The sequence below is a fragment of the Macaca nemestrina genome, chromosome 5 (genome assembly GCF_043159975.1).
Source record: "Macaca nemestrina isolate mMacNem1 chromosome 5, mMacNem.hap1, whole genome shotgun sequence".
Classification (NCBI taxonomy): domain Eukaryota; kingdom Metazoa; phylum Chordata; class Mammalia; order Primates; family Cercopithecidae; genus Macaca; species Macaca nemestrina.
In genome coordinates this window covers 151947017-151973252 of record NC_092129.1, presented here as the reverse complement: position 1 = coordinate 151973252, position 26236 = coordinate 151947017, and the positions used below count along the sequence as shown (strand labels likewise).

General features: G+C 44.7%; 1 protein-coding gene and 1 non-coding gene across 3 annotated transcripts in view; one reads left to right on the top strand and one right to left on the bottom strand.

The window, feature by feature from the left end:
• Window positions 1–26236, bottom strand: part of LOC139363454 (class I histocompatibility antigen, Gogo-B*0103 alpha chain-like) — a 78437-nt gene that overhangs the window by 15207 nt on the left and 36994 nt on the right. The gene's annotated exons all lie outside the window — the stretch shown is intronic.
• Window positions 2989–3092, top strand: LOC139363531 (U6 spliceosomal RNA). Its single transcript, XR_011624149.1, has one exon. It is a non-coding gene; the product is annotated as a U6 spliceosomal RNA (small nuclear RNA).

The window sequence follows — 26236 nt, the reverse complement described above, 5'->3', positions numbered from 1 at the left end:
TTGGTTGTCAGCTCCCTGTCCTGTGTGTGGGTGGAACGTACTCCAGTTGCTCTATAGCAAAAGTTTGTGGGAGGAGGAATGGTGTCATCTCCACCTTTGTCAAGATCCATGTCACCGTGTTCAGGGGAAGGGCATGAACTCCCCATGCAGAGAGGAGGCTGTGGCTGTGAAGGTGCCTGAGGGAGAGGTGAGGAGCCGCTCCCTCTACACTGATGGCCAAGAGCCTGCAGATGGCGGGGAAGGCTTCCCCTCAGCTGTGTCCTATCAGGTTTTTCCAAGAGTCAAGGAGTAGACCTGCATATTGCCTCTGCTGATGTGAGCTGCACGCACACCTAGAAGTGAGGTCATCCCCGCTGGGGGTCCTGGGGCTGCTGGTTGTTCTGGGTGCTCAGAGGGAAGATGGGGAGGGGGCTTTGTGCAAAACAGTAACCATACTCTATAAATTATTTTTACCTTAACCTTTGTGTCATAAAATAAAATGTAGGACTCCAGAAGGAAAAAGAAACGGTCTAAAATTTGTGTCCCTGAATAAAAAGTGAACACCCATTAACCACCAGGGATAGATGTTTGTGGAGCAAACCAGAAACCCCATCATTTGCCCAGCTCAGCAGTAAACTCTTTCCTCCCCCAAAGTAAAATACATCCTGACTTTCATGATCATCACTTCTTTGTTCTATTTTATATTTTTATCATCCAAAATTATAATTTAGTTTTAACTCTAGAAATACGCTTTTGTTCTCTTTTATTCTATAGATTCTTTCTTGAAATTTATATTGTGTGGTAGAACTTCCCATAGTGTGCATTTTGCTGATTGCTCCCGAAGCCATTGTTTGTGTTTTTATTATCTGTATTGCCTCTAAATTGGTAATTGGCTACGGAGGCTAGCTTATATTCAGGCTTGGTTTCTTTGTCACTTGTACTTGTTTGATGGTGCTGTATTGTGTTCTTCCATCAAGAGGAAGAACCTGACATTAGTTTTTTGTTTTATTGTGTTGTTAATTGCCATTGCTATTCAATGGTTAAATCCGTTAACTCATGATGGTTTGCAAAAGAGTTATTATAGTCTCAGTCTCTCATTCCTTCCTTATTTATTATCCGAATAATTTCTAAGTAGGAGATTCATGCTCCTCTACTGTTCGTTTACTAGTAGAAATTTGTTAACCAGAGACTTAGCCAAGCATCTACTCACCTATGATCCAGCAATAGCACTCTTAGTTGTCAACCAGTAGAAATGCTTGTACGTGTGCGCCAAAATATATGAAAATATTATTCATAGCAGCAAGACTTGTAAAATCTGGATACAACACAATTGTCTATCAAAGTGAAGGGACAAGAAATATGAGCTATTTATAAAGTGGAGCATAGGACAGCCACGGGAGTGAATAGGCTACGACCACACACAGCGAGATGATGAGACCCAGGGGCATGATGGTGACTGTATAATGCCATTCAACTAGAACTGTCAGAACTCATCTGTGTTAGAAATCAAGAGTGGCTACTCTAGGGTGGGGAGGGTGGTTTATGACTGACGAGGACCCAAAGGTGCTTCCAGCAGGCTGTGATTGGTGTACTTTGATGTGGGTGTTGTTTACCCCAGTGTTCACTTTGTGAAACTACACTGCCCACTTGTGGGTTGTCCTCCTTTCTCCATGCATGCTGTCCTTCCCTCAAATATACATTGCTGGTGTTTTGAAGCAATTCTATCTACACTAAGAAGAATCACTCCTACTGCATATCCTTAGAAATGCTGAATTGAAAAAATTAGTGCAATTATTTTTAATTCCAGGAAATAAATACATATAAAGAGGAAAATCTACAACAGCAGCAGTAGGCTTGGGAGCTGACACCAGAACAGCTTTGGAAATGGCTCTCAAGCCAGGAACTAGGAATCAAACCCTAACAAGCCCATGGGAGGTGTGGGGTGTGAAATGATGCCCCGTAGTGCATGAATGAATGAGTCATGGGCAGTGGCTCATGCCTTGGCTGGCCAGTCACGAACTTGGGGAAAATAGAGTTGGAAAATCGGGAGGTAGAGGAGAGAGGTACACATAGACCTCTTGCTATAGGCCGAGTGCATGATGATACTGGTTGTGTGTGGATGCCTACCAGAGGGTCTTTAAGGTACTGGGGCTCCCTGTAATCAGGTGAGTGAGATGGCTTGACGGACAATGCCACTCAGCCGCACAGGGCTTGCTCATGGAGTCCCTGCACAAAGTGGCCGTGGTGGCTGCGATGGACACTGCATGGGCACAGTAATTGAGTTGCCACTCACCAGGGCTGACCTGGCAGCTGCCACTGCTGAGGGCCCAGCCAACCAAAAGCAGCTGTTGTGTTTTTGGATGGAGAAATAAAACAGGCAATGGCAATTAAGAATAAATAACATTACGATAGATAAACATGCCACTAAAGATATAGTAGAGGTTTAAATAATTTTGAGACTATGAACAAGATTATGTCAATGGGGAGAACTTATTACAAGTAAAGAAGTTAAAACGGTTGCAAAACTTTATTTCCCTTCAGGCATATCCAGACTGTTTTACAGGTGACTTCCATCAAAACTCCGAAGAAAGTTACTGAATTTATACATAATACTCAAGAGTATGAGGAAACATAGAGAAAACCAGCAAACTCATTATTGTTTATGTATAAATAACATTGATTCTAAAGCCAGCTAGGGAATACATAAGAGAAAAGCATGATATGATAATCACTTTGAAGCAATTAGAGGTAAAAATACTGAGAAAAACAATACTAGACTGTGTCCACCAATGAGCTGTAAATAAATTAAATATCCTGCCCAGGTTATTCATCCCCAGGATACAAGAATATTTAAACTTTAAATCTGTAATGCATTTTACCACTTAAAGAATAAAAGACAGAGATAATCGCATTTTGTTAGATGCAGAAATTACTGCAGATGAAATTCAACACTCCATCTCACCCACAGTTCTTCACTTATCTCCACTTCTAAGAACTTGTGGTCAGTACTTGCTTTTGGCAGCACGTATACTAAAATTGGAAAGATACTGAGCAGATCAGCATGGCCCCTGCACAAGGGTGACATGCAAATTCATGAAGCATTCCATATTTTAAAACTCTCAGTAAACTAGGTATTGAAGGAACATACCTCAAAATAATAAAAGTCATGTATGACAGACTCACAACCAGTATCATACCGAATGGGCAAAATTTGGAAGCATTCCCCTTTAACACCTGCACAAGGCAAGGCTGCCCTCTCTTACCAGTCCTATTCAACAAAGTATTGGAAGTTCTGGCCAGGGCAATCAGGTAAGAGAAAGAAAGGATATTCAAACAGGACGAGAGGAAGTCAAATTGTCTTTGTTTGCAAATGACATGATCGTATATCTAGAAAACCCCATTGTTTTAGCTGAAAAGTTTCTTAAACTGATAAGCAACTTCAGTAAAGTCTCAGAATACCAAATCAATGTGCAGAAGTCACAAGCATTCCTATACAACAACGATAGACAAGCAGAGAGTCAAATTGTGAATAAATTTCTATTCATAATGGCTACAAACAGAATAAGATGCCTCGGAATAGAGCTCACAAAGGAATTGAAGGATCTCTTCAAGGAGAACTACAAACTGCTGCTCAAGTAAATCAGAGAGGACACAAACAAATGGAAAAACACTCCATGCTCATGGATAGAAAGAATCAATATCATGAAAATGGTCATACTGCTCAAAGTAATTTATAGATTCAATGCTATTTTCATTAAACTACCATTGACATTTTTCACAGAATTAGAAGAAATGATTTTAAAATTCATATAGAACCAAAAAGAGCTTTATAGTCAAGACAATCTTAAGCAAAAAGAACAAAGCTGGAGGCATCATGCTACTTGACTTCAAACTATACTACAAGGCTACAGTAACCAAAACAGTATGGTACTGGTACAAAAACAGATGCATGGACCAATGGAATAGAATAGAGAACTCAGAAATAAGACCACACATCTACAACTATGAGACTTCAGTGACCACATACAATAAAGAATACAGTCTATACAAAAATAGTTTAGAAAATGTAATTTTCACAGTTACCACATTATAATATTGAAAATGTCTGGTTTTCAACTTCAAGAAACATGAATTATGCATGTATGACTCATTCACAGCAAAAGCAATGGAAAGAAATTGTTCCTGAAGAAGAATGGACTGACTTACTAGAAAAAAACTTTGAATCAACTGTCTTAAACATAGTCAAAGAGCTAAAGGAAACCATGGACAAACAACTAAAGAAAATCAGGAGAACTACCTTTCACTAAATAGCAGAAATCAATAAATAATTGTGAAAAGGAAGCAAATGGAAATCTGGAGCTGAAAGCCAAATGGAAAATTCACTGGAGGACTTCAAGAGCAGATTTTAGTTTGCAGAATGTAGAATCAGTAAGCTCAAACATAGGCCAATTGAAATTGCCCATTTGAGGAGCAGAAGGGAAAAAGTATGAAGAAAAATGAACAGAAGAGATCTGAGAGACAGCATCAAGTATATGCATTTGGGGAGTCCCCAAAGGAGAGAAGGAAGAAGAGGGGAGAAAGAGTATTTAAAGAAATAATGACCCCAAATTTCGGAAATTTTATTAAAAACATGAATCTGGGTATCCAACACACTGAAACATTTAAAGTAGCAGTAATTCAAAGATGTCCACACTGAGAGACATAATGAAAACGTCAAAAGTCAAAGACAAACAGAGCATCTTGAAAACAACAAGAGAAGGGACTCATATAGTACAAGGATCCTCTATGAGATTGACCACCAAATCTTCTTCAGCAACCATGGAGTTCAGAAGACATTGGCATGACAAACTTAAAGTTCAGAAAGAAAAAAACAACGTGTCTCAACTGACAGTTGCATATTTGGCAAAACTCTCTGTCAGAAATAATGGAGAAATTCAGACATGCACAGGTAAATAAAAACGGATGGTGTTTGTCTCTGGTAAAACTATTCTACAGTTAATGCTAAAAGGGATGCTTCACACTGAAATAAAAGGACATTAGATAGCAACTTGAAGCCATATGAAGCAAAGAAGTACACAGCTAAAAGTAACTTCATAGGTAAATAGAAAAGCAAGTATTTTTTGGGAGGTGATAATTTGTAACTCTTCTTTTGTTTTACTCTATTTAATTTAACAGAAAATGCCCATCAACTGATGAATGGATAAACAACATGTAATCTATTCTGCAATGGAATATTATTTGACCATAAAAGGAATAATATACCGATACATGCTACAACTTGGATGAATCTTGAAACCATGTCAAATTAAAGAAGCCAGTCACAAAAGGCCATATATTGTATGATTCCATTTTAATAAAATATTCAGAAGAAGCAAATCTAGAGAGACAGAACCTGGGTTAATGGTGCCAGGGGCTGGTGGCAGGGGAGAGTGGAAGGTAACTGCTTAGCAGGTACAGAGTTTCCTTCTAGGGTGGTGAAAATGCTCTGGAACTTGATAGTGATGATGGCTGCATAACGTTGTGCATCTACTAAATGTTACTGCATTGTACACTTAAATGGTTACAATGGCAAATTTTGTGTTGATGTGTATTTTATCACAACTGAAAAGAGGCTGGCAAACATATTCCAAGTTTGCTTGGGAATCTGCCCATATGTCTTTTCCCCTCATGATTTCATCTCCTATTCAGAGCTCACCCTTGCTCTTCTGCAAGTAGAAAGCTTCCTTTTCAAAACACGGTCCAAGATCAGCCAGGTCCAAACCCCAAAATGACTTTCTGTCTTGGATCCAAATGCTCAGATGCAATTCTGGGGCTAACTTCAGGGGAAGGTAGGAGATTATCCAAATAAGATGATTCACTGGGAGAAAGAATGTTTGACTTTAATGTTAGGGAAGTTATGTTTGCATTTCTAAAAGCGATCCTGCTTACCAGTGATTATATGGTTTTTGTCTGTGCAGGATGGAGTTCTCAGTAGAGGAATGAGAGACAGCCCTAGGAATATGATACACCTCGTGGTTAGCTGACTGACCCACACATCTGCCACCACCAGCTGAAGGAAGCGGCTAGACTCTACCCTCCACCCATCCTTCAGTTGTATTCCACTGGATATGCACCCTCTACAAGTGTGGACATTCCTGGATCTCAGTTGCCCTTCCTGCTGTTAAGGAGTCTCCACTGATTTGGCTTATGCCTAGGTGGGCTCTGCAGGAGGCTGAGTGTCTCCCAATTCTCAAGGTTCACATTCAGTGAACCAAGAACAAGCCTCAAAGTTCACAGGGACTCAGATTTTCATCTATGAAATGGAAGAATCCATCTCCCTCTTTCAGGGGTATACATTTATACATGAACACATACATGACAATCAATAATCTATATATTGATGGTGTTCTTAGTGTTGCCTTTATTGCTCAGCTGAACTCTGTAACCAAAAATTGGATCATGGATTGTGAAGGAAGAACTCATTTCTTTCCTCTGGTGGAGCACTCAGTAGGCATTTCTGCCCTTTGGGTTCAAATGAGAAAGCAGTTTTAGCTTGAGGCAGAAAGAAGATTGTGAATATTATTATTATTATTATTATTATTATTATTATTATTATTGAGATAAGGTCTTGATATGTTGCCCAGGCTGGAGTGCAGTGACTATTCACAGCTGTGGTCATAGTGTCCTACATCCTTGAACTTCTGGGCTCTATTAATGTTCCTGCCTCAGCCTCCTGAGTAGCTTGGACTACTGGTGCATGCCACCATGTCTGGCCTCATTTCATTGTTATTTTACTTCAAATGTTTTATTTTAAATGTTAAAATATATGTTTTTATATTGGAAAAGTGAAACCCTATTTGATCACAGAAGACTTTAAAATGCACAGACAGAAACATCACCTAGGCCTTTCTTCAAAAAATCACTGCTATTACATTGTTGAACCTTGTAGACTGCAGTGCAAATGGTGGTCCCCAGAGCTGTCTTGTGCAGTGGTGCTCATTTTCATTTTGTTATTTTATATATATATATATATATATATATATATATACACACACACTATCATTTTACAAAGTTGCATTCATATGTTATGGGTTATCTTGGATGTTGCTTTTTGAATGTATAATTATACAAGTAGTTTTCCATGTTATAAACTTTGCATAAAGTTTATACACTTTTACAAGCTGCATCCCACTTCAGATAAGAAGATGTAACCCAACTTCTTTTGGATCCATCTGCTTTCATTTTGTCTTGTTGTAAATAATGTTTTGACAAGCATCTTTATATAGAGAGATTCTTCTACGTTTAGAATTTTAGAAAATTCATAGGCTACTCAAATGATAAATATTAAGACACAGACTTTTAAACATTTTTAATTATTTTCATCACATTGTCACATTGCTTCTCTAAATCATCTTACTGACACATTCCACCACACCTTTCAGGACATGCTAGGACTCAAGGCTATTTATGGATCTGGAATCACAGAGGGGTGTTGGGGGTAAATGTGGAGTGGAATCACAGGGTCTTGAGGGCAACTACCTCAAAGAAGACCAGTACTTTTTCGTTAGGGAAAACTGGATTAATTTCGCCAAATGTGGTTGAATGTAACTGGCAAATAATTTTCAGAGGAATTTAGGAGTTCAGTATCTTTAGTTTCATCAGGATCTGCCCAGATGTCCCCATTCTGATTTTCAGGATCCCATTTATTCCCAATCAATGACTTCACTTAAATAACAGATATTCTTTGAGTCTGGGATTTGTTTTGTGTTGTAATTTAGCCACCCACAGAATGAGATTCTGTGTTTATTTTTCAGAAAGTTCAGCCCTGCAGCTACAGGAGATTAGGATTTCATTCAAAGGAAACAGAAACTTTTAGGTGACTTATGTGACTCACGAGTTAGAAGTTTGCAGCCTTGAGTTCATCTTTTTTTCTCCCATTTTGTCTAGCACAACTGGCAAAAATCAGCCAATCACCTTATACTTGCTAGTTTAACAAAGTTTTCTAAGGTGTCAAATACATGATCACCCAGACCTTATAAGTATTTGATTAGGTCTATCCAGTGGTGATATTCTGAGTATTCACACTCTCTGTACTACTGGAAATAGAGTCATTTGTGCCTTTAAATCCAAATAGATTGGAGAAACAATTCAAGAAATCCCCCCACCAAATTCAGTGAACTCATTCTTCAAATTCTGTTCCAGTGTCCCTGTGCCCCAGTAAGCTGGGCTGGTCATGGTCTGAGGCCTGGTGGGTCAAGGACAGCTGGCTCAGCTGGGGTGCACTGTGCCTTGGTGGGTCAGCAGCCCACAGTGGTGCTGGGTTTATAGGCACCAAGCCCATTCGGGAGTTGCACACACTGAGTCGGGCTCCAGTGGCCCCCAGGCTTCTAAGGGACACTCTCCTCCTGCTAGTGCCAAGCTAAGCTGTGGGGAGCAGCATGCCTGTTCACGCTGCCTGACAAACTGCAGCCCCAGCCCCTGCCACAGACACCCTGGCCTATACCCTAGTGCTTTTCATGGCTGTGGCCATTCAGGCGCTACTTCAGATCCCCTAGGACTGGGAGCAGCCTGTCTGGGGGAGATCAGCAGGATGTCTATGGAAAGTTGCTTCATGCTACAAGGGCAGAGTTAAGTCTTTGGTACAGAGACTGGTTGACAAAGTTGAAAATGTTGCCCTGGGTTCTTCTGGGGATTATTTACCAGCCCCTGGTTTGAGTGTTGTCTGGCAGGACCCCAGGCTCTGGGAGTCGATCCTCCCTCACTCAAGGCCTGCTGCAGCCTCCCACTGAGGTCTTGAAACCAGCAGGAGCAGTTGTTCTTTGGCATCAGGGACACTGCAGGGCTGAGTTGCTCCCTGCCTGAAGGTGGTCCCATGGGGCCCACTGTCTGGGCCAAGGATGGTGCAGAGCTGGTGTCTTCAAAATGCATCCTGGTGGAGCCCCAGCAGCTGCAGGTGCTGACTGCCTCTCACGACGACCCTGGGGACCTGCAGCTGCAGCGACTCACCCAGCAGGAGTGGTGCCACTCAGTGTGCACATGACAGATGCTCCATCCTCAGGAGATGACAAAGATGGGGAGGACAAGGCTGAAGACACAGGTGCATAATCTCCTACTCACCTCATCTGGCATATTAGAAACCTGTCCTCAGCTCATGCACAAATCCACCTTTGGGTGGCCACAGGCTCCAGCTTACTACACAGGCCATGTGTACTCCATGTAACCAACACACCCCAGCTTCTTCCCACCTCCAGTCATCTCACTGTATGTGACATGGTGCCAGCAGTGGGGGCCTGAGCCCTTGACCAGACTGTCTCAGCTCAAATTCCAGCTCCACTACTTACTGCTGTGTGACCTTCACCAAGTCACTTAACCTCTCTATGCTTCACGAGCTTCCATTGTAAATGTGTGTGTTCACATATGCCAAGTACCCAGATAGATGCCTGGCACATGGCAGCACCCACCACAGAAGTGGTAGCTGCTATTATTGCGTTATTAAAACAGTGGAGATATCACCCATCACAGCTAGAGACAATTTGGGAAATCCTGATCTGCTTCTGGTTTCAGGTGGCAAATCCTGTAGGACCAGCAGCATATGGCTGCCTCAGTGCAGCTGGCACAGGGCACCGCCAGCCCAGAGCAACTCAGAGCTCAGAGCACTCTGGGGTCTGAAGTTCAAGCTGCTGGGGCTCAACTGTGGCGTCAGTCATAGAGTGTGGACCCCTCCCTATGGAGTCTCCAGGCTCAGAGTCTTCCCTCAACTGCGGAATGCAAATCCAACTCGGATCTCACGGAGAGGTTCTGAGGGCTGAGGAAGAGGCACGTGAAAAGTGCCTGGTGGACACCAGGGATGCCAGTGTGGCTGGGGGACAATGGTGAGGCAGAGTGGAGGGGCAGGTGCCCCCTCCTCAGTATGTCTCCCCCAGGCCCTGTGAGGACCGGGTGGAGGCTCTCTCCAGGCTCTCACCCGGCCCCACCCCAGCATGTCTCCAGGTTCCTCTCAGCCCTGGTTACCACCAGCCCTGCAGTCAATCCCTGAGCCAGGAAGGGGCCCTTGAATCCGCCCTGTCCTGCATCACAGTGTTGTCCACTCGGGCTCACATTGCCACTAGGCCGCTTGGCAGCCACTTGGCAGCCAAGCGGGGGATGGGGCCACGTTTTGTACTTTCTGAAACATGGCTTGCCCTTCAAGTGCGGGTGATGACAGTGCCACACAGCTCCAATGTTACTGCCTATCCTCATCGAGCGTAATTTTCCAGTTTTCCAACCCTCAATGAGCAAGAGAGCATGGCGTCCACCAGAGGGCATGAGGTCACCAGTCACAGGGGCAACCAACAGGCAAAGACACCAGAAAACGACCCAGCAGGGAAGCGCAGGTCTTCACTGAGGTGGAACCCCACAGATCTGACCGTCTTCAAGCGCATTAGAGAGATGCCATGAGTAGCGATGAGCCAGGGAGACTTATTTGCCTCCTCAAACAACGTAAAATTTTGTAACATAACACTTTAAAATTTTCTATCAACACAAAACTATCTGGGTGCTGTGACTTCTGGTGAGTCACTGGGACAGACGGCATTGTCAAGAAGGCTGGCTCTGTGGTGCCCCAACCTGCCAGAGCCCAGGATGGTGGTGGCCTCCCCAGAAGCACCTGGCAACTCACCTGCACAAGGCCAGAGTCCCAGCTCCCCACACGCCAGCCACCACTCCTTCTCCTGCTTCTTCCTTCCTTTCTTCCTTCCTTCCTTCCTTCTTTCCTTCCTTCCTTTCTTCCTTCCTTCCTTCCTTCTTTCTTTCTCTTTCTTTCTCTCTGTTTCTTTCTTTCTTCTTTCTTATTTCTTTCTTTCTTTCTTTCTTTTCTTTCTTTCTTTCTTTCTTTCTATCTTTCTTTCTTTCTTTCTTTCTTTCTTTCTTTCTTTCATCTTTCTTTCTTTCTTGTCACATCTCAAGGAGAAATACACAGTTGCCAGAGGGTGGAAGGTCCTGTTCATTCGCATTGACAAGCTCAGGTATTTCTCTTAGAATCACATATTTTACTTTAGGATGCTGACTCCTGTGTCCATCTCAGCCTGGGCATTGTGCTGCCGCCTTCCAGAAGAGAGAAACTAGCTAGTGCCTTGTGGAAGGGGCAGCGTTTCTCATTTCTGACAATGTCAGCCCCATAGCCATCCAGATGAGAGATGGGGGACACAGGTGAGGACCCAGACCTGGTCTCCTCCCACAAGACTCAAGAATGTCTTGATCTTGGAAAGGGTTGTGAAAATGCCACAGGTACAAACACCTGCGGGCCACTCTCACAGGGACAGCTCCATGAGGCACTGCCGCTCATTCCCAGAACCTCCTGCCACGGGCAGCACTTAGACAGTGACCCAAGGCCGACCAGGGAGGATGCCAGCCAGGGTATGTCATCCTCAGCTCTTCAGGACACGATGCCAGCAGGGGCAAAGTTACCCCAGCAACAAGACAGAGGAAGAGAGGAAAACGGAAGAAAGGACAATGTCACAGTTGCCACCATGACCAAGAGAGACGGTTCCAGAAGTGCAGGCCGGCTTCACATGCAGATGCTGTGGCTGTGCCATTACACTCCGAGAGGTGAGTCCAGGCCACTCTCAGGGTGCTCGCTGCCCTCAGCTGGGGGCCTGCAGGACAAGTCCTGAGAACACCATGTTCTAGTGGAATAGAATGAACTGACAGATACACAGCAAACCTCCACATATTTTTCCTTTTCTTTGTGCCTACAAAGTTCTTGTTCAGTGTCCTCTCTCTTTTCAGCTACTACCGCTGTGTTGGTTTTAAAAAAACAGGACAATAGTAAAAATTGGAGACAAGTGTTTGACCATGAAGAGAAACACTGGCTACCTCCCGTATTTTCAAGCATGGGTGATGATTGCAGTTTTTCAGCTCACCTTGTAGGTGATGAATCCAGAAAATCTTCTGTTGCAAAACAAAATGGACTTGCCAGAAGTATTAGCTCAAATCAACCTTGTCCTGTCAAACCAACTAGTGACTCAAAAGACCACCTGGACTGTTAATTTCAGTAGCCAGAGAGTGGAGCTGGAGAAGGAATTGTTAGATCAGGGACAAATAACCATGTTTTAGTGGCAACAGAAAATGGAACAAATGGTTGTTTGTTCATAACCATTTGAATCACAGCAAGGTGTATAAACACATTATTGAGTGATAGTTTCAGTTCTACGCCCAAGAAAATGATCAGTGGATTGAAGTGACTGAAGTATCACAGAAGATATGTTTGTATTTTTTCTTTTTTCAACTTTCAGTTTCAGGGGGTGTGTATATGTATAATATTTGTGTATATAAAATAAATACATATATAATTAAAGAAAGCCTTTGCACCGTTTGCTGGAGCCACAGAAGCACCGCTCCAGAGCAGAACAATGCCTTACATCTTCAGTGTTCATTTGTACAACATTCACTAGCAGCTACAAAAGTGACTTAATTTTCCTCTGGAAATAATGCTTGCCTGTTGTGAGATGTTGGAATATATATGAACCATCATCACATGTTAACACGCCATAAGGAGTTTTTGATACCTGATTCACATTATTAGAGTTGCTTCTTAGAATTCAGGTGACTTTTCACTCCAAAAACACAAGCCAGAAACTTAAGTGAAGGACACCTAGGGCAAATGGTGGCTGAAAGTGAGGAAGATCCAAATTACTGTTGCTTGTCCTGTATAAGGAAAAGAAAACAATTCTTTTCTTATTTGCCAATTTAATTCTTAATTTGCTAATTATATTTATGCTTATATACATTTCAACATTTTAATAAAGTATTTTTATGGCTAGCTATAACGTTTTTAATATTACTAAAATATTAATAATATTCCTCTAGAACCACTCTTCATACCACAGTCTCTATCAGTCTGGATTCTTCAGAGAAGCAGAACCAATAGGGTGTGTGTGTGTGTGTGTGTGTGTGTGTGTGTGTGTGTGTGTGTGTGTGTATTTGTATTCATATGATGCTATTTATTCATGTGATTATTAGGGAGGTAAGTCTGAAGATCTGCAGGATAAACTAGCAGACTGAAAAGGCAGAAAGATGATGTTCTAATTCTGAAGCAGAATTTCTTCTTCTTTGGGAAACCTCAGTTTCTGCTCACAGAGTCTTCTACTGATTGGATGAGGCGCATTCACATTATTGATGGTCATTTTTTTTTTGTAAAGTCAGCTAATTCAGCGTGGGGAAGGGGGTCATGGTGGACATGGGTGAAGGCTGGTCTCCCCACCTCCTCACATTAGGCTAACAGGGACGCATTCAGATGCCTTTGCAGAAAGAGAAGCCAGAGGCTCTTGAAGTCACAAAGGGGAAGTGTGAAGAAATCCTGCATCTCAGTCCCTCACAAGGCAGCTGTCTCACGCTACAGAAAACAACAGTCATGGACAAATTCACGTCAGTGACTATAAAGGATAATGCTCTGAACTCCCCACTACACACTCAACATGTTCCAAAGAATCACCATAATCCAGACTTGTCCCCTCTACCCTGTCCCCCTTCCACATAAGGCCCTCCAGGACATCACCTTTACAAGCTGTGAGAGACACATCACAGCCCTGGGCACTGTCAGGGCTGCCTGGGGTAGAAAGAAAACAGCACCAGTTAGAGCCTGCAGGAGATGTGGGAGAGGAGGAGTTATGGCATAGGTGAGCTCCTGCACACCTGTCTCCCATACTTAACACAGCCTGAGCACCTCCTTCTCTACCTCTAGGAAGAAATCATCCTGTGAGGGGCCAGGGAAGAGACAGGGCCATGAGGTCCTAGAGGAACCCCTTAGTCTTGGAGCTCAGAGAACTTTCCAAAACTATGACTGCAGACCCAGGGCAAGAAACATGAGGAAAGCAGGCGTGGGAACTAAACCAACTGCACAGTATATAAAGACATACTTGGTATAGAATAGACACAAAGTTAGGTTTGGTCTTTGGTGAATTCATGAATATGATTGTATTAACATGTAATTGCATTGCATAAAAATTATAAAATGAAGAATACAAAAAAAATTAGGAAAGATTTTATTTTATGCAAGGAGTGTACATTTCAATTCATTAATTTATTCCAATAGAGAAAATGTTATATGCTTATCTGTTGAGCCTATGTATTAATTTTCTGTTACTGCATAACATATGACCACTAACTCAGTGGCTTTATACGGCACCTATTTATTCCTCTACATTTCCTTAATAAGAAATCCAGACCTGGCGTGAACGATTCTCAGTTCAGGATTTCACAAAACTGTGTCCTCAAATTGAGGTTGGGGTTGTCCTTCAAGTTTACATGGAGCTTGGTGGCAGAATTCAGTTTCCGGCAGTTGTAGGATTGTAGTCCTGGTTCCTTGCAGCTGTCGGGTGGAGCTGTGGTGGAGCTGCTCTCAGTTCCTGGAGCCCACCGGCATCCTTTGCCACACGGCCCCTCCATTTTCAAAGCTCGCAGTGGAGGAAGCCCCTCACATGGAATCTCGCTCACACTGCGAATCTCTTTGCTGAGGAAGAAACAAGTTGTTTTAAGACTTCACCTGATTAGGACAGTCCAAGCCAGGATAATCATGGCCTTAGAGTCAACTGATTTGGGACCTTCCTTATATCTGCAGAATGCTTCACAGTATGTTGCTTGAGTAACTGGGGGATGGTGAATAACCAGGGGTGGTTATTTGGAGGCCATCACTGAATCATCCTCGCATAGCCAGGATCTTCCTTTTGTGTTTAATTGGGTCACAGTAGGAAACTGAAGTTCAAATAAATAGATTGCTGTGAATGTTAATAAAATACATCCTATTGATACATGGAAGTACTGAAATCTTAAAACCAAATAACAGTGAATATCTCTTAGTTAATTTAGAGTAAATTAAAATTAAAGTGTAGAAATTCTTTCTCTCTTTTGAAGCTCTATTAGTTGTCTATTGCTGTATAATAAATAACGTAAAGTTCGACAGCCGAAAACAGCAAATAGTTATCATCTCCCACAGTTTCCAGTGGTCAGGAATCTGAGAGAGATTTCCTTGAGTGCTTCTGGGTCAGGGTCTCTCACAAAGTTCATTGGGGGACACACCTTTCATAGAATATGGGGAGGGAGCCAGAGAACCCTGATAAAAGTGGCAGGCCCAGATGCGAGGCTGACTCCAGTGCTGGACAGAAGGAGAGAAGGTTTGTTGGATGAATCCTAGACCACAGGCAATCTAAGGAGAATTAAGCAAGGCCATGGAGGAGTCCTCTGGCCATAGATGGCCAACAGAGGAGTCCCTTGTTGCCCAGGATTGGCCTGCCATAGTATCCGTGCTGTTACCTGTCAGTGGCTGGGAACAGCCTATGAGAAGCAGGGCCTCTCCACCAATGCTGCTGAGGATGTCAGAGCACAAGAGCGAGGGCTTGGGAAATTACCTGGGAGAGTGGCTCAAACCTTCCTCCTGAGGAGTCTGGGCCTTTGGAAATCAAACACTCTCAGACTGGGGTGTTGGATGATTCTGTTCACATTTGCAATGGGACAAGGGGAACAAAGAGGCCCCCAAGTGAATCTGTGGGTTCCACACAAACTCCTCCTGCCCCATATTGTGTAACAGCAGCCCTGCCTCACCCTGGGGATCCGGATCCAGCACCTCTGCCTGGAGAGGAGAGGGGTGCTCTTCTCCTCTGCTTCTCTCTGGGTCCATACTGTCCAGACTTCCCTGGAAGCAACTGCAATGTGTAGCTCAATGGGCTCTTGTTTGTGCCCTTGTCCGAGTGCCTCCCTGTGGAAAACCAGGACCTCCCATACTACAAAGCCCAGACTTGGGAGATGAGAAGTGCGAGTTCCACAGCGTGTGAATATAAGGGATGGGACATGGAGCCACGCCCTCTTCCATCCCTTGGTTTCTGAACCCGATTCTTCCTACTGAGAATACAGCACCGTAGTGATGTCTCTGATTCAATCAATGCACTGTGTCCTGAAAGATGGACCCATTCCTCAGTGTTTCCTCCAGGCTGGTTCTGACTTGTGCCTGTTGAAGGCCTGTCCATGGTTCTGTGTGGCCTGCAGCCCCTGCATGGTGCAGATGGTGATAGGATCAGTGGATTCCCTGGTCATGGCCCATGCTGCACCTACTTCCATTTCCCTGTGAGGTGCGTCCCCCAGGAAGACACTGTGCTGGCAGTAATTCCAAACCTGTGGATCAGGAATGTCAGCAGCTCCTGGATAGTGGTGCTGGCGGAGAGTCTGAGAATAGGGGAAAACAAGCCTACCCATGGAGGAAGTGTCTATCCCTGTGAGGATGAACCCCTGGCCCTTCCGTGATGAGGCTCAGTGTGGTCAATGTGTCACTTAGTGGCTATTTGATCACCTATAGAAATAGCGTCCTAGCAGGGCTCATCAGGGCCTGTCATGGCCCTCTAATCCTGACAAGCTGCATATTCAGAGGCAGCAGCAGCTGGATCAGCCTTGGTTGGTGGGAGTCAGTGCTGTGCTGGGCCCATTGTAGCCTCCAAATATGAGGCTACCTATGGGTCCAGCAGCACTGACTTGCACCTGCCAAGGCAGTCGAATGACCTGGCAGGATGGGCAAGTGAAGGGAGCTAGTGTGGTTCCTGCATGCACGCACCCATCCTGCCAGGTCGAGCAACCCAAGTGAAGGCTGGCTAACTTGCATTTGTCCGCTTGGTTGTTCACTGACACCTCATGGGGAGGTATATCCTGCGTGGATGGGGTGTTCACTTGGGGTTCAGGGCCAATCCACATGGACCATTTCCATCTCATGATGGACACTGTTGGGCCCATCCAATCTACGACTCTGTAGATCACGCAGAAGCCAATTCATATAAGCAGTTGGAATCACATGGTTCTCGGTGTCCCATGGTCAAGAATTCTATCTGATCAGGGCCAGTAACACTAATGTGTTTCTGGAAGGTGGTGTATGTCTCTGCTGTGGATGACATGATCTTACTCCAGAATCCAAGGCCCTCCACTGTGACTTTCCCCCGATGCTTGGTTCAGCTCCATCCTGCATCTTTCCCCACCCCTGCCACCTCCAGCACCAGGGGGACTGAGGGATGGTGGCTGCCTGCACCACAGCCTGGATCTGCTGCAGGGTCCTCTCCTGTGTGGGCCCTACTTGAAGCTGGCATCCTCGTATGTCACCAAAAATGTGGCCAAAATGATATACCTAGATATGGAATGTAGTGTTGTCAGAACCCGAAGAGATTCACCAGGCAGTGTGCTTCTCTCTCTCTTTTTTTTTTTTTCAGTGAAGATGAAAGATGCAACAGGTTGTTTCTTTTTTTTTTTTTTTTCTATTTTGTTTTGTTTTCACTTGGAAGAAATATCCCTTCATGCCCCTAGCCACCACACCCATAAAATTTCACTGTAGTGGCCACTCCTGAAGTTCTGTAAGATTTGTCCTCCTCTTTCTGGGAAGCATGTGTTTTACCAAGGCCTCCAGCATACTTTCCTCCTTCTTTCTCATCCATCCCAATCTATGATGTTGCCAATGAAATGAACAGGTTGAATATTCCGTAGAATGTTTGGAATCTCTGAAGACTCTGTTATAGATGGCGGGGAGTTCTAATAGCTCTCAGGGAAACTGTAAATAACTATGATATGAATGTGAATAACTCCATACCCACTTTCTAATCGGAAAGGAAAGCACTCAGTAAATCCCCGGCTGCACACCATTGGCCTGCAGCCTTGTTAACCTCCGCTAGCAGTGATATGCGGCCAGCACGGCGGCTGCAATCAAGACTGCCACTAGGTCAAGTCTGAAGTAATCCTGTGCATTCTTTAGGCCCCATCAGGCTTCAGCAAGGACAGAATACACGGAGATAACAGGCAACCCCAACACCACCCCACTTCCTACAGCTCTCTACTGGTGGTGCTGCCCCCACAATACCTGCAATAACCTTCACCAGACCTGCCCTGGGATGTGACATCACTTCCGATTCAGTTGAGAAGGGAGCAGTTTCAGAGGCTTCCCTTTGGCTTTCAGCCCAATAAGAGTCCTTACTGCACAGGTGAGGGACCCAGTGTGGGGGTGACACCAGCTGCCAGTGCATCAAGACCAATTATGCACTCAGGAAATAAGGAAATAAACAGGGCTGGGACTATGGGATTATGAGCTATAATGTGTCCCGGCCTCTGGAAGCCCCTCTGTGACGGGACATGATGGTGCTGTGGGAATCTGGGCATCAGTATCAGCTCACACCCAATGTCAATCCTCCCCCAAATTCTGCCTATTTCCCTGGCCCAGTGTACAGTCTCCTGAGTAAATGGCTGTAGGTTCCTTTGCAGAAGAGCTCAGGGAATTGAGCCAGCAAACACTTCCATGCTGTTCCAGGGTCTTCCTCCTATGGATATGGACTCCTCCTCTGTCACTGGGATCTGAATCTGAAAGTTGGCTGAGGTCTGGGCATTGAGAATGGATTATGATTTTGTATTGTGTCAACCACCCTCGGCCTCCTGCTCCTCAATTCTTACTTTCTTTCCATAGATATCAAGCAGCGCCCTTGCTGGCTGTCCTTCTGTTCTGAACCTGAGACACTGCCCTCTGTTAACCTTCTCCACATCCCTGCAGCTCAAGCACCACCTTGGCTGCTCTGTTGGGGTTGTCATGGTAACTGTGCCCTCTGACTTTTGCAGGTCACTGCCACCACTTGATCTCTATCTTTTCAGGGCCACACCCTCCCAACAGATAGTAACTAGCCCAACTCTGCGGCCACATTTCCTATCATCATCCCCATTCCACAGAAGACAAAACCCCGACATTTCTTAGTGATGCAGGTCTCTTTCACCAGCACGTTCATGAGGGCTCTGGTGCAAGGTGTGCCCTCTGGGTTTTCTGGTGGGACATGACCCTGATGGGCCTCTGGCCTCACATAATGGCTTCATCCACACCTCCACTTTCCTCAGCCTTCTTATTTCATCCTCTGCATGTTCCAGGGCAACTAAGTCATGGCTAACTTGTTGAGAGTTGGGCATTACTTTTTCCAGTCTACATAGAGCCACCCAGCAGTGAGTGTGCCTCATGCCCTGGAGTCCTGGATAAACCCATGTCCTAAGAAACTGCCCTCACGTCAAAGGATTTTTATTCATCCAGCCTGACATTCTGATGCTTTGATCAAACACCCTCACATTCCAATCCCGGAAGTGCTCCGTGGGCTCCTACAAGGCCATGCTGGCTGGTCCCTGCAGAGCTCCTGAGAGGGGTTCCCGCTGCGTCAAAGGGGCGAGGCTTCTGCAGCATCTTCCAGTACAGGAAGCGGGAACTATTACCAGAGAAAGGCGAGCCTCCCCTGCATGCCCAGAGGGTCCTGGAGGGCACCCATCGGATAACTCTGTTCCAGTTTGCAGGATCTCAGGTTTCCCCAGCAGGGCCCTGACTTTCCCACAACAGGCGTGCCTTGGCTGAGTGTCAAACATCTCTGGAGTGCCGTGACCCTCACAATGATATCTTCAGCTGCTGTTCCATGCTACGTGCCCTTCCTCTAGAGGAGATAAAGGACTGTCCATGAGACACTGCAGAGGCTCTCACACATAGCCACCGGCTGCTGTTAACAATCCTCAGATTCTCATTCTCCTTTTATAGGACATCAACACAGCTGAGTAGTATTCAGCCAACTCCACTGTCTCTGTAGGTTTCCCTCTCACCCTGTCGTTACTGTGCAGAGGCTTCTATCATCACACCCGCCAGAGCTTCCCCTAACCAGGGCATCTTCTCAGGTCAGCACTGGGCACATCCACAGTTGCTCGGCGGCACCTTGTGCTATGCACTTTCTGTGTCCTCCACCGACCCAGATGGCATCCTCTTGGCCAGCCAGGCAGTGGGTGAGCTCATCCCAAATCCCCAAGCTTTGGCTTGTGTTTTTGGAACACTCCTGATACCACTCTTGTTAGCGTGCCCGGAGAAGACCCTAATATACTATTAGATGTGCAAGGATTTATTAGGGGAAATGCTTGTGACAGAAATTAGGGAGGAAGATAGAAAACGCTGGGAGAGCCATCAGAGGGTGATGCAAGTCTAAACTCCAGTGAAGGAGAGAGGGAGGGAGAGTCAGCTGGAAGCGCCCTGGACCCAGTGCAGGCTAAGGGAAGTTCAGTAAGGGGATCAGGGAGTTCTGAAGCTCAGTTGGCCTTCAGTGGAGGAAAGGTCCTGCCTTAATTTCCCTGCTGTTCTCAACCTTGTCCGGAGGAAGCCTATGGGAACATGGTTTCAGAGCAAATGTGGCAATCGGCTTCAGGCTAGAATAGCTGGGACCATCATCAGTTACACTTCCTCTAGCTGAGGGTCTCAGATTTGCATTCCTGTGACTGCCACAGTGGTCCAGTAGAGAGAGAAAAAATGATGATGATGAAAGAGAAAAAAAGAATGGACTGATGAATTATTATCTTTAAGTAGATGAGATAGGATGCGGTTTGGACACTGGCAGAGGAACTGGCTCTGGCTGGGACTAGGTTAACCTACAACAACTGTCTATGGGGTGGAAGGCCCATCAAGTGGCACAGCTGCAAATGCATGAGCTGATGGTGGTGGAATCTGTGAAATTGTCTTCTAATGTGTTCACTTCTCTCAGTGAGGTAGGAAGCAAGGTCATCAGCGGAAGAAAGAATGGGGAAGGATGGTTGGATGTGTGAGCACAGAGAGAAGGTGTGTAAGAGTCACCCAGGCCAGGAGGAGGCTGAGGGTGAGCTATGCAGGGAGAGGGTGATTGCTGAACGTGGTGGGGGCCTCCCATGAGGTTTGGGTGGTGAAGGTAGAGAGAACAGTCAGTGTGCTGTGTGCTGCTCTCCAGCCTCCTGCATCTCCTGGGGGCAGGTGAATGTAGGCAGAGGTGGAATTCTCCAGCTGTGTAGTTTTGCTGAGCAAGTGTGACAACGCAAGGGAGAGACAAGGGAGGGATGGAAATTATCTACCATAGAATTCAAACTGGGTGAGGAGGGAGGAGAGGACACCCAAGGCTCAGGGACAATGGGTAGATGGCAGGATCACTAGATTGAGAATCCCGGGGTGGGGGGTGCCAGGGGATCAAAGGATTGCTGAAATTGATGTACTACAGGGTGGTCACCAAGCCTGAAAAAGAGGTACGTATAGAATGAATTATTTGCCGATATCAAATTACAACATATGATAAAATGATAATATCTGTGTTCTCAGAGCCTGTGGCCACCCTGCAAGGGGATGAGTGGGAAGACGGTCAGAGTGGGAAGTGTGAGATTGAGAGTATTTAAGTGCTGGGGTTCTTGGCCATGACGAGGCCTAGATGACAAGGGCACAGGGCCCAGGCACAGCAAAGGAGAAGGTCATGGAGGAGAGGAGTTCTAAGATCTCAGATTCCAGGGAGTCAGGGCATCCTCTCTGCTGTATGGGTGTCTATTGCTGTCATAAAATTACCACAAGCAGAGTGGCTTTAAGCAGCGCCTCTTTGTCACGTCACAGATGTGTGGGTTGCAAGTCCAGTCTCATAGGGCTAAGATCAAGGTATGGGCAGGTCTGTGTTCCTTTCTGGAGACTCTGGGGGAAAATCCACTCCCAAGTTTATTCAGGCTGTTATCTGAATTCAGTTCCTTGCAGATAGGACTGAGGTCACTGTTTCTTTTCTGACTGTCATTTAAGAGCAACACTTAGCTCCTAGCGTCTTGTCTTGCGTCCTTACACGTGGCCCCTGTGGCACATCCAACGCCCCTGCTTGGAACCTCTGATTTCCTCTCCTGTGTCTCCTCTTCCTCCCTCTTCTGCAACATCTCTGACTCCAGCCAGAGCAGACTCTGTGCTTTTAATGGCTCATGTGATTTGATTGGGCCCATGCAGATAGTCCAGGAGAATCTCCCTATTTTAAGATCCTTAATCTTCATTACATGAGTAATGTCCCTTTTGCCATGTAATGCAAGTTGTTCACAGGTTCTAAGATTGAGGCTGGACTACTTTGGGGACCATTACTCAGCCGACCACATCTGCATATGTTGAAGTCATCAATATCAAGGAGACAGCACTGCTGGAGAGGGAGCCAGGGAACCAGGAGCTACAAGTCAGGATTGAGAGGAACGGCCTGGGGCCCACAGGGAATGGCTACAGTGAAGGGAGTGGGGCCCTAATGTGATGACAGGTGAGGGAGGTTTGGGAGGAGGGAGGCAGAAAGGTCTCAAAACCACAATGAGAAATGAGTCCAAAGGTACAGGGTGGGGTCAGAGGGGATGGGAGATGCCACATGAAGTGGGCAGTGCAGGGACGGGTTGTGGTGGGAATGAGGAGAATGTCAGGGTGGAAGGGAGCCCTGGAGATGAGCTTCCAGGCAGGGGAGCAGCTGTGCAGAGGTTCTGAGGTGTGGACACCTGGGCGTGCTGGATGAACGACGCCGTGCAGGGCCTCGATCTGGCCCCATTGCACAGCCACATCTGGGTAAACTGGGCGGTCACTGGAGAGGGCCTTGCCAATGAGAGGGATTTTTCACATAACATGTTTTGAAAAGATTCTTCAAAACATTCCAAAGGTATTACAGGGGACATTTTCCTCCATTCCCAGACCCCAGGTCCTCTGCCAGAAACGAGCACGTGACCATGTCTCATGCATCCTTCCTGGAAAGCAGCTGTGCACGTGTTATTGTTGTTACATGAAGAAGGAGCACTGAAAAGAAAGAAGCAGAGGAAGAAAATGCTTCTTCTCTTCGGTTTTCCAGAGTGTTGTTATGAAGGGCTGGAGAGAGGGTTTGCAGGGAGGAGACAGAAACCTCAGGGACGGCACAAGGCTCCAGAGCTTCTCTCTCCTCTCGTCGTTGTGGAGTCCCTTGCTGCCCAGAGGCTCCTTCAACCCCACTAATGCTCAGCCCCTGGTCAGTCATCTCTGCCTGACTTACAGCCCACTCGTCTCTTCTGCTCAGAGAATCTGAGAGCAGCGCGGCAGCTAAGGATGGTAGTAGCCCTGAGGTCCTACTTCCCCTTCTTGATCTTAGGTAGAGAGTAATTGATTTTCATCATAAAATATGATGTGAGTTGTAGGTTTTACATAGAAGCCCTTTATCGAACTGAAGAACTTGACTACAATTCCTATTTACTGACAAATTTTGTCACAAATGAGGGTTACATTCTATTTTTCATTATTATTTTTTAACTTTTAGGTTCTGTGGTACATGCGCAGGCCTGTTATATATTTAAATTGCATGTCATGGGGGTTTGGTGTACACATTATTTCACAATGCAGGTTAGAAGCATGGTACTTGATTGGAAGTTTTTTAATCTTCACTCTTCTCCCATCCTCCACCCTCCAGTAGGCCCTAGTGTCTACTGTTCCCTTCTTTGAGTCCATGTGTACTCACTGTTGAGCTCTCACTTATAAGCGAGAACTCGTGGTGTTTGGTTTTCTGTTCCTGTGCTAGTTCTCAGGATAATGGCCTCTAGTTCCATCCATGTTGCTGCAAAGGACATGACCTTGTTCTTTTTTATGGATGTGTAGTATTCCATGGTGGGTACGTACCACATTTTCCTTATTCAGTCTACCATTGATGGGCATTTAGGTTGATTCCATGTCTTTGCTATTCTGAATAGCCATGCAATGAACATACACATGCATGTGTCCTTATGATAGAATGATTTATATTCCTTTGGGGATATACCCAATAAAGGGATTGCTGGGTCAAATGGTAATTCTAAGTTCTTTGAAAAATCGCCAAACTGTTTTCCATACTGGCCGAACTAATTAATTTACATTCCCACTGGCAGTGTATAAGCGCTCCCTGTTCCCTGCAACCTTGTCAGCATCTGTAACTTTTTGGCTTTATGATAATATCCATTCTGACCGTGTGAGATGGTATCTCACTGTAGTTTGGGTTCATATTTCTGTAGTGATTAGTGATGTCGATCATCTTCTCATATGCTTGCTGGCCCTGGGTATGTCTTCTTTTGAAGAGTGTTTGTCCATGTGTTTTGCCTACTTTTTAAATGCGATTGCTTGTTTTCTGCTTGTTAATGTCTTCACATTCCTCATAGGTTCTGGATATCAGATCTTTGTCAGATGCATAGTTTGTGATATTTTCTCCCATTCTGTAGGCTGACTGTTTATTCTGTTGACAGTTTATTTTGCTGTGCAGAAGCTCTTTATTAGGTCCCATTTGTCAATTTTTGCTTTTGCTGCACTTGACCTTTGGCATCTTTGTTTGATACCTTTTTTTAAAAGTTGTAATGGTATTTAGTTTTTTTACTGTTTATTTTAATTTCAGGTGTTAACACGTCAGCAGCTGAGGCAGCACAGCAGAACACAGGCACATGGGCTGGTGTGGGGTATCGCCGGGAGTGGGGCTGTGGTGTTCCTGTGCAACGCCTGTGCTAGCAGTGGTGGTGGCGTGGCAGAGGCGGAGCTGCTGGTGTCTGCTCTGGCACTCGTGCAGACAGCTGTGACAGCCAGGAAGATTGCTTGAATCTGAGAGTTCGAGGCTGCAGTTAGCTATGATCGTGCCATTGCACTCAGCCTTGGTAACAGAGTGAGACCTTGTCTCAAAACAAAAAAGGGGTTTTTTGAGACAGGGTCTCAGTGTGTCACCCAGGCTGGAGTGCAGTGGTGTGATGTTGGCTCGCTACAACCTCCACCTCCTGGGTTCAAGAGATTCTCCTGCCTCACCCTTCTGAGTAGCTAGGATCATAGGCATCCACCACCTGTCGGGCTAATTTTGTATTTTTAGTAGAGACAGAATTCGCCATGTTGGCCAGGCTGGTCTGGAACTCCTGACCTCAAGTGACTCGCTGACCTCAGCCTCCCAAAGTGCTGGGATTACAGGCGTGAGCCACTGCACCCAGCCTGTTTTTTATTGTATTAATTGAGTGAGTTGTGTTATTTAATTTGCAGGTGTTGAACCAAACACTTCCCCATAAAAAAACCAATCTGTCATGACACATTGTTCTTTTTATGTTTATTTGAATTTAATAACTTTTTGCACAGAATTTGGGGTCTGTGCTCAAGAGAAATAGTTGTTCTTGATTCTTTTTTCTTGTGATTTTGTTGTCTGGGTTTTCTTCTTTTTTAAATCTGAGTAATATTTCCCTCATAAATTAACTTGAAAATGGTTGCCTCCTTTAATTTCTAAAAGGGTATTTGAAAAATTGATGTTATTTCTCAACCATATGTTCCATATAATTCATCATTGAAGCCTTCTGGACCTGGAATTTACTTTATGGGAAGGATTTCAAATACAAATTCAATTTCTGAAATTTATATATAGCTGGTCACATTTTGTATTTCTTCTTGGGTCAATTCTCCTGAGTTTTCTCTCTCAAGGAAATTGTTCACTTGGTTGTCAAATGTATTGGCATGAAATTATTAATATTTCTTTTCAAGACCTGAAGACTGTGCACTGATATTCTTTTCTTCCTGATAGTGTTAATTTGTGTCCTTTTGCCTTGCTCAATCTAGCTAGGGGTTTATAAAATTTACTGATTATTTTCCCATACAACCAACTTTTTGATTTATTAATTTTCTTTAATCTTTCTGATTCATTGACTTCTGTTTCATCATTATTTCCTTCCTCTGCATGCTTTGGTTTAATTTGTTCTTTTTTGGTTTTTTATGGCAGAAGCCAAATTGCTAATTTCAGACCTTTTTTAAAGGAGGCATTTAAAAATACCAATTTTTCTAGAGTACTGCAGCTACATCCCACAGAGTTTGATTTATTGTACTTTCACATCCTTCAGTTTAGAAGACGTCCTAATTTCTCTTGTGATTTCTTTGTTGACAAAATTGTTGATCAGAATTTTGATGTTTAATTTCCAGATATTTGGTATTTTTTATGATCATGTATCTTAGTCCATTTGGGCTGCTGAAAAAGAACACCGTAGTCTGTGTGGCTTATAAACAACAGAAATCTATTTCTCACAATTCTCACAATTCCAGAGCCTGGGAAGTCCAAGGTCAAGACAATGGCAGAGAGAGTGTGTGATGAAGGGTGCGTCCTGATTCACAGATGGTGTCTTTTCTTGGTGTCCTTACATGGTGGAAGGAGCAAAGGAGCTCATTGAGGTCCCTTTTATAAGGGGACTAATCTCACTAATAAGGGCTCTACCCTCAGGACTTAATCACCTCCGAAAGGCCCCAGCTCCAAACACCATCACATTAGGGATTAGGTTTCAATATGTGAATTTAGGGGATGACAAAAACATTCAGTCCACAGGATCATCTTATTGTTACTGATTTCTAATGTGTTTCCATACGGTCAGAAAATATATCTTGTATGATTTCAATATTTTCAAATGTATTGTTTTATGGCCTGAAATACAGTTTCTCTTGGTAAATGTATCATTTGCACTTGAGACAATATGTATTTTTTCACTGATG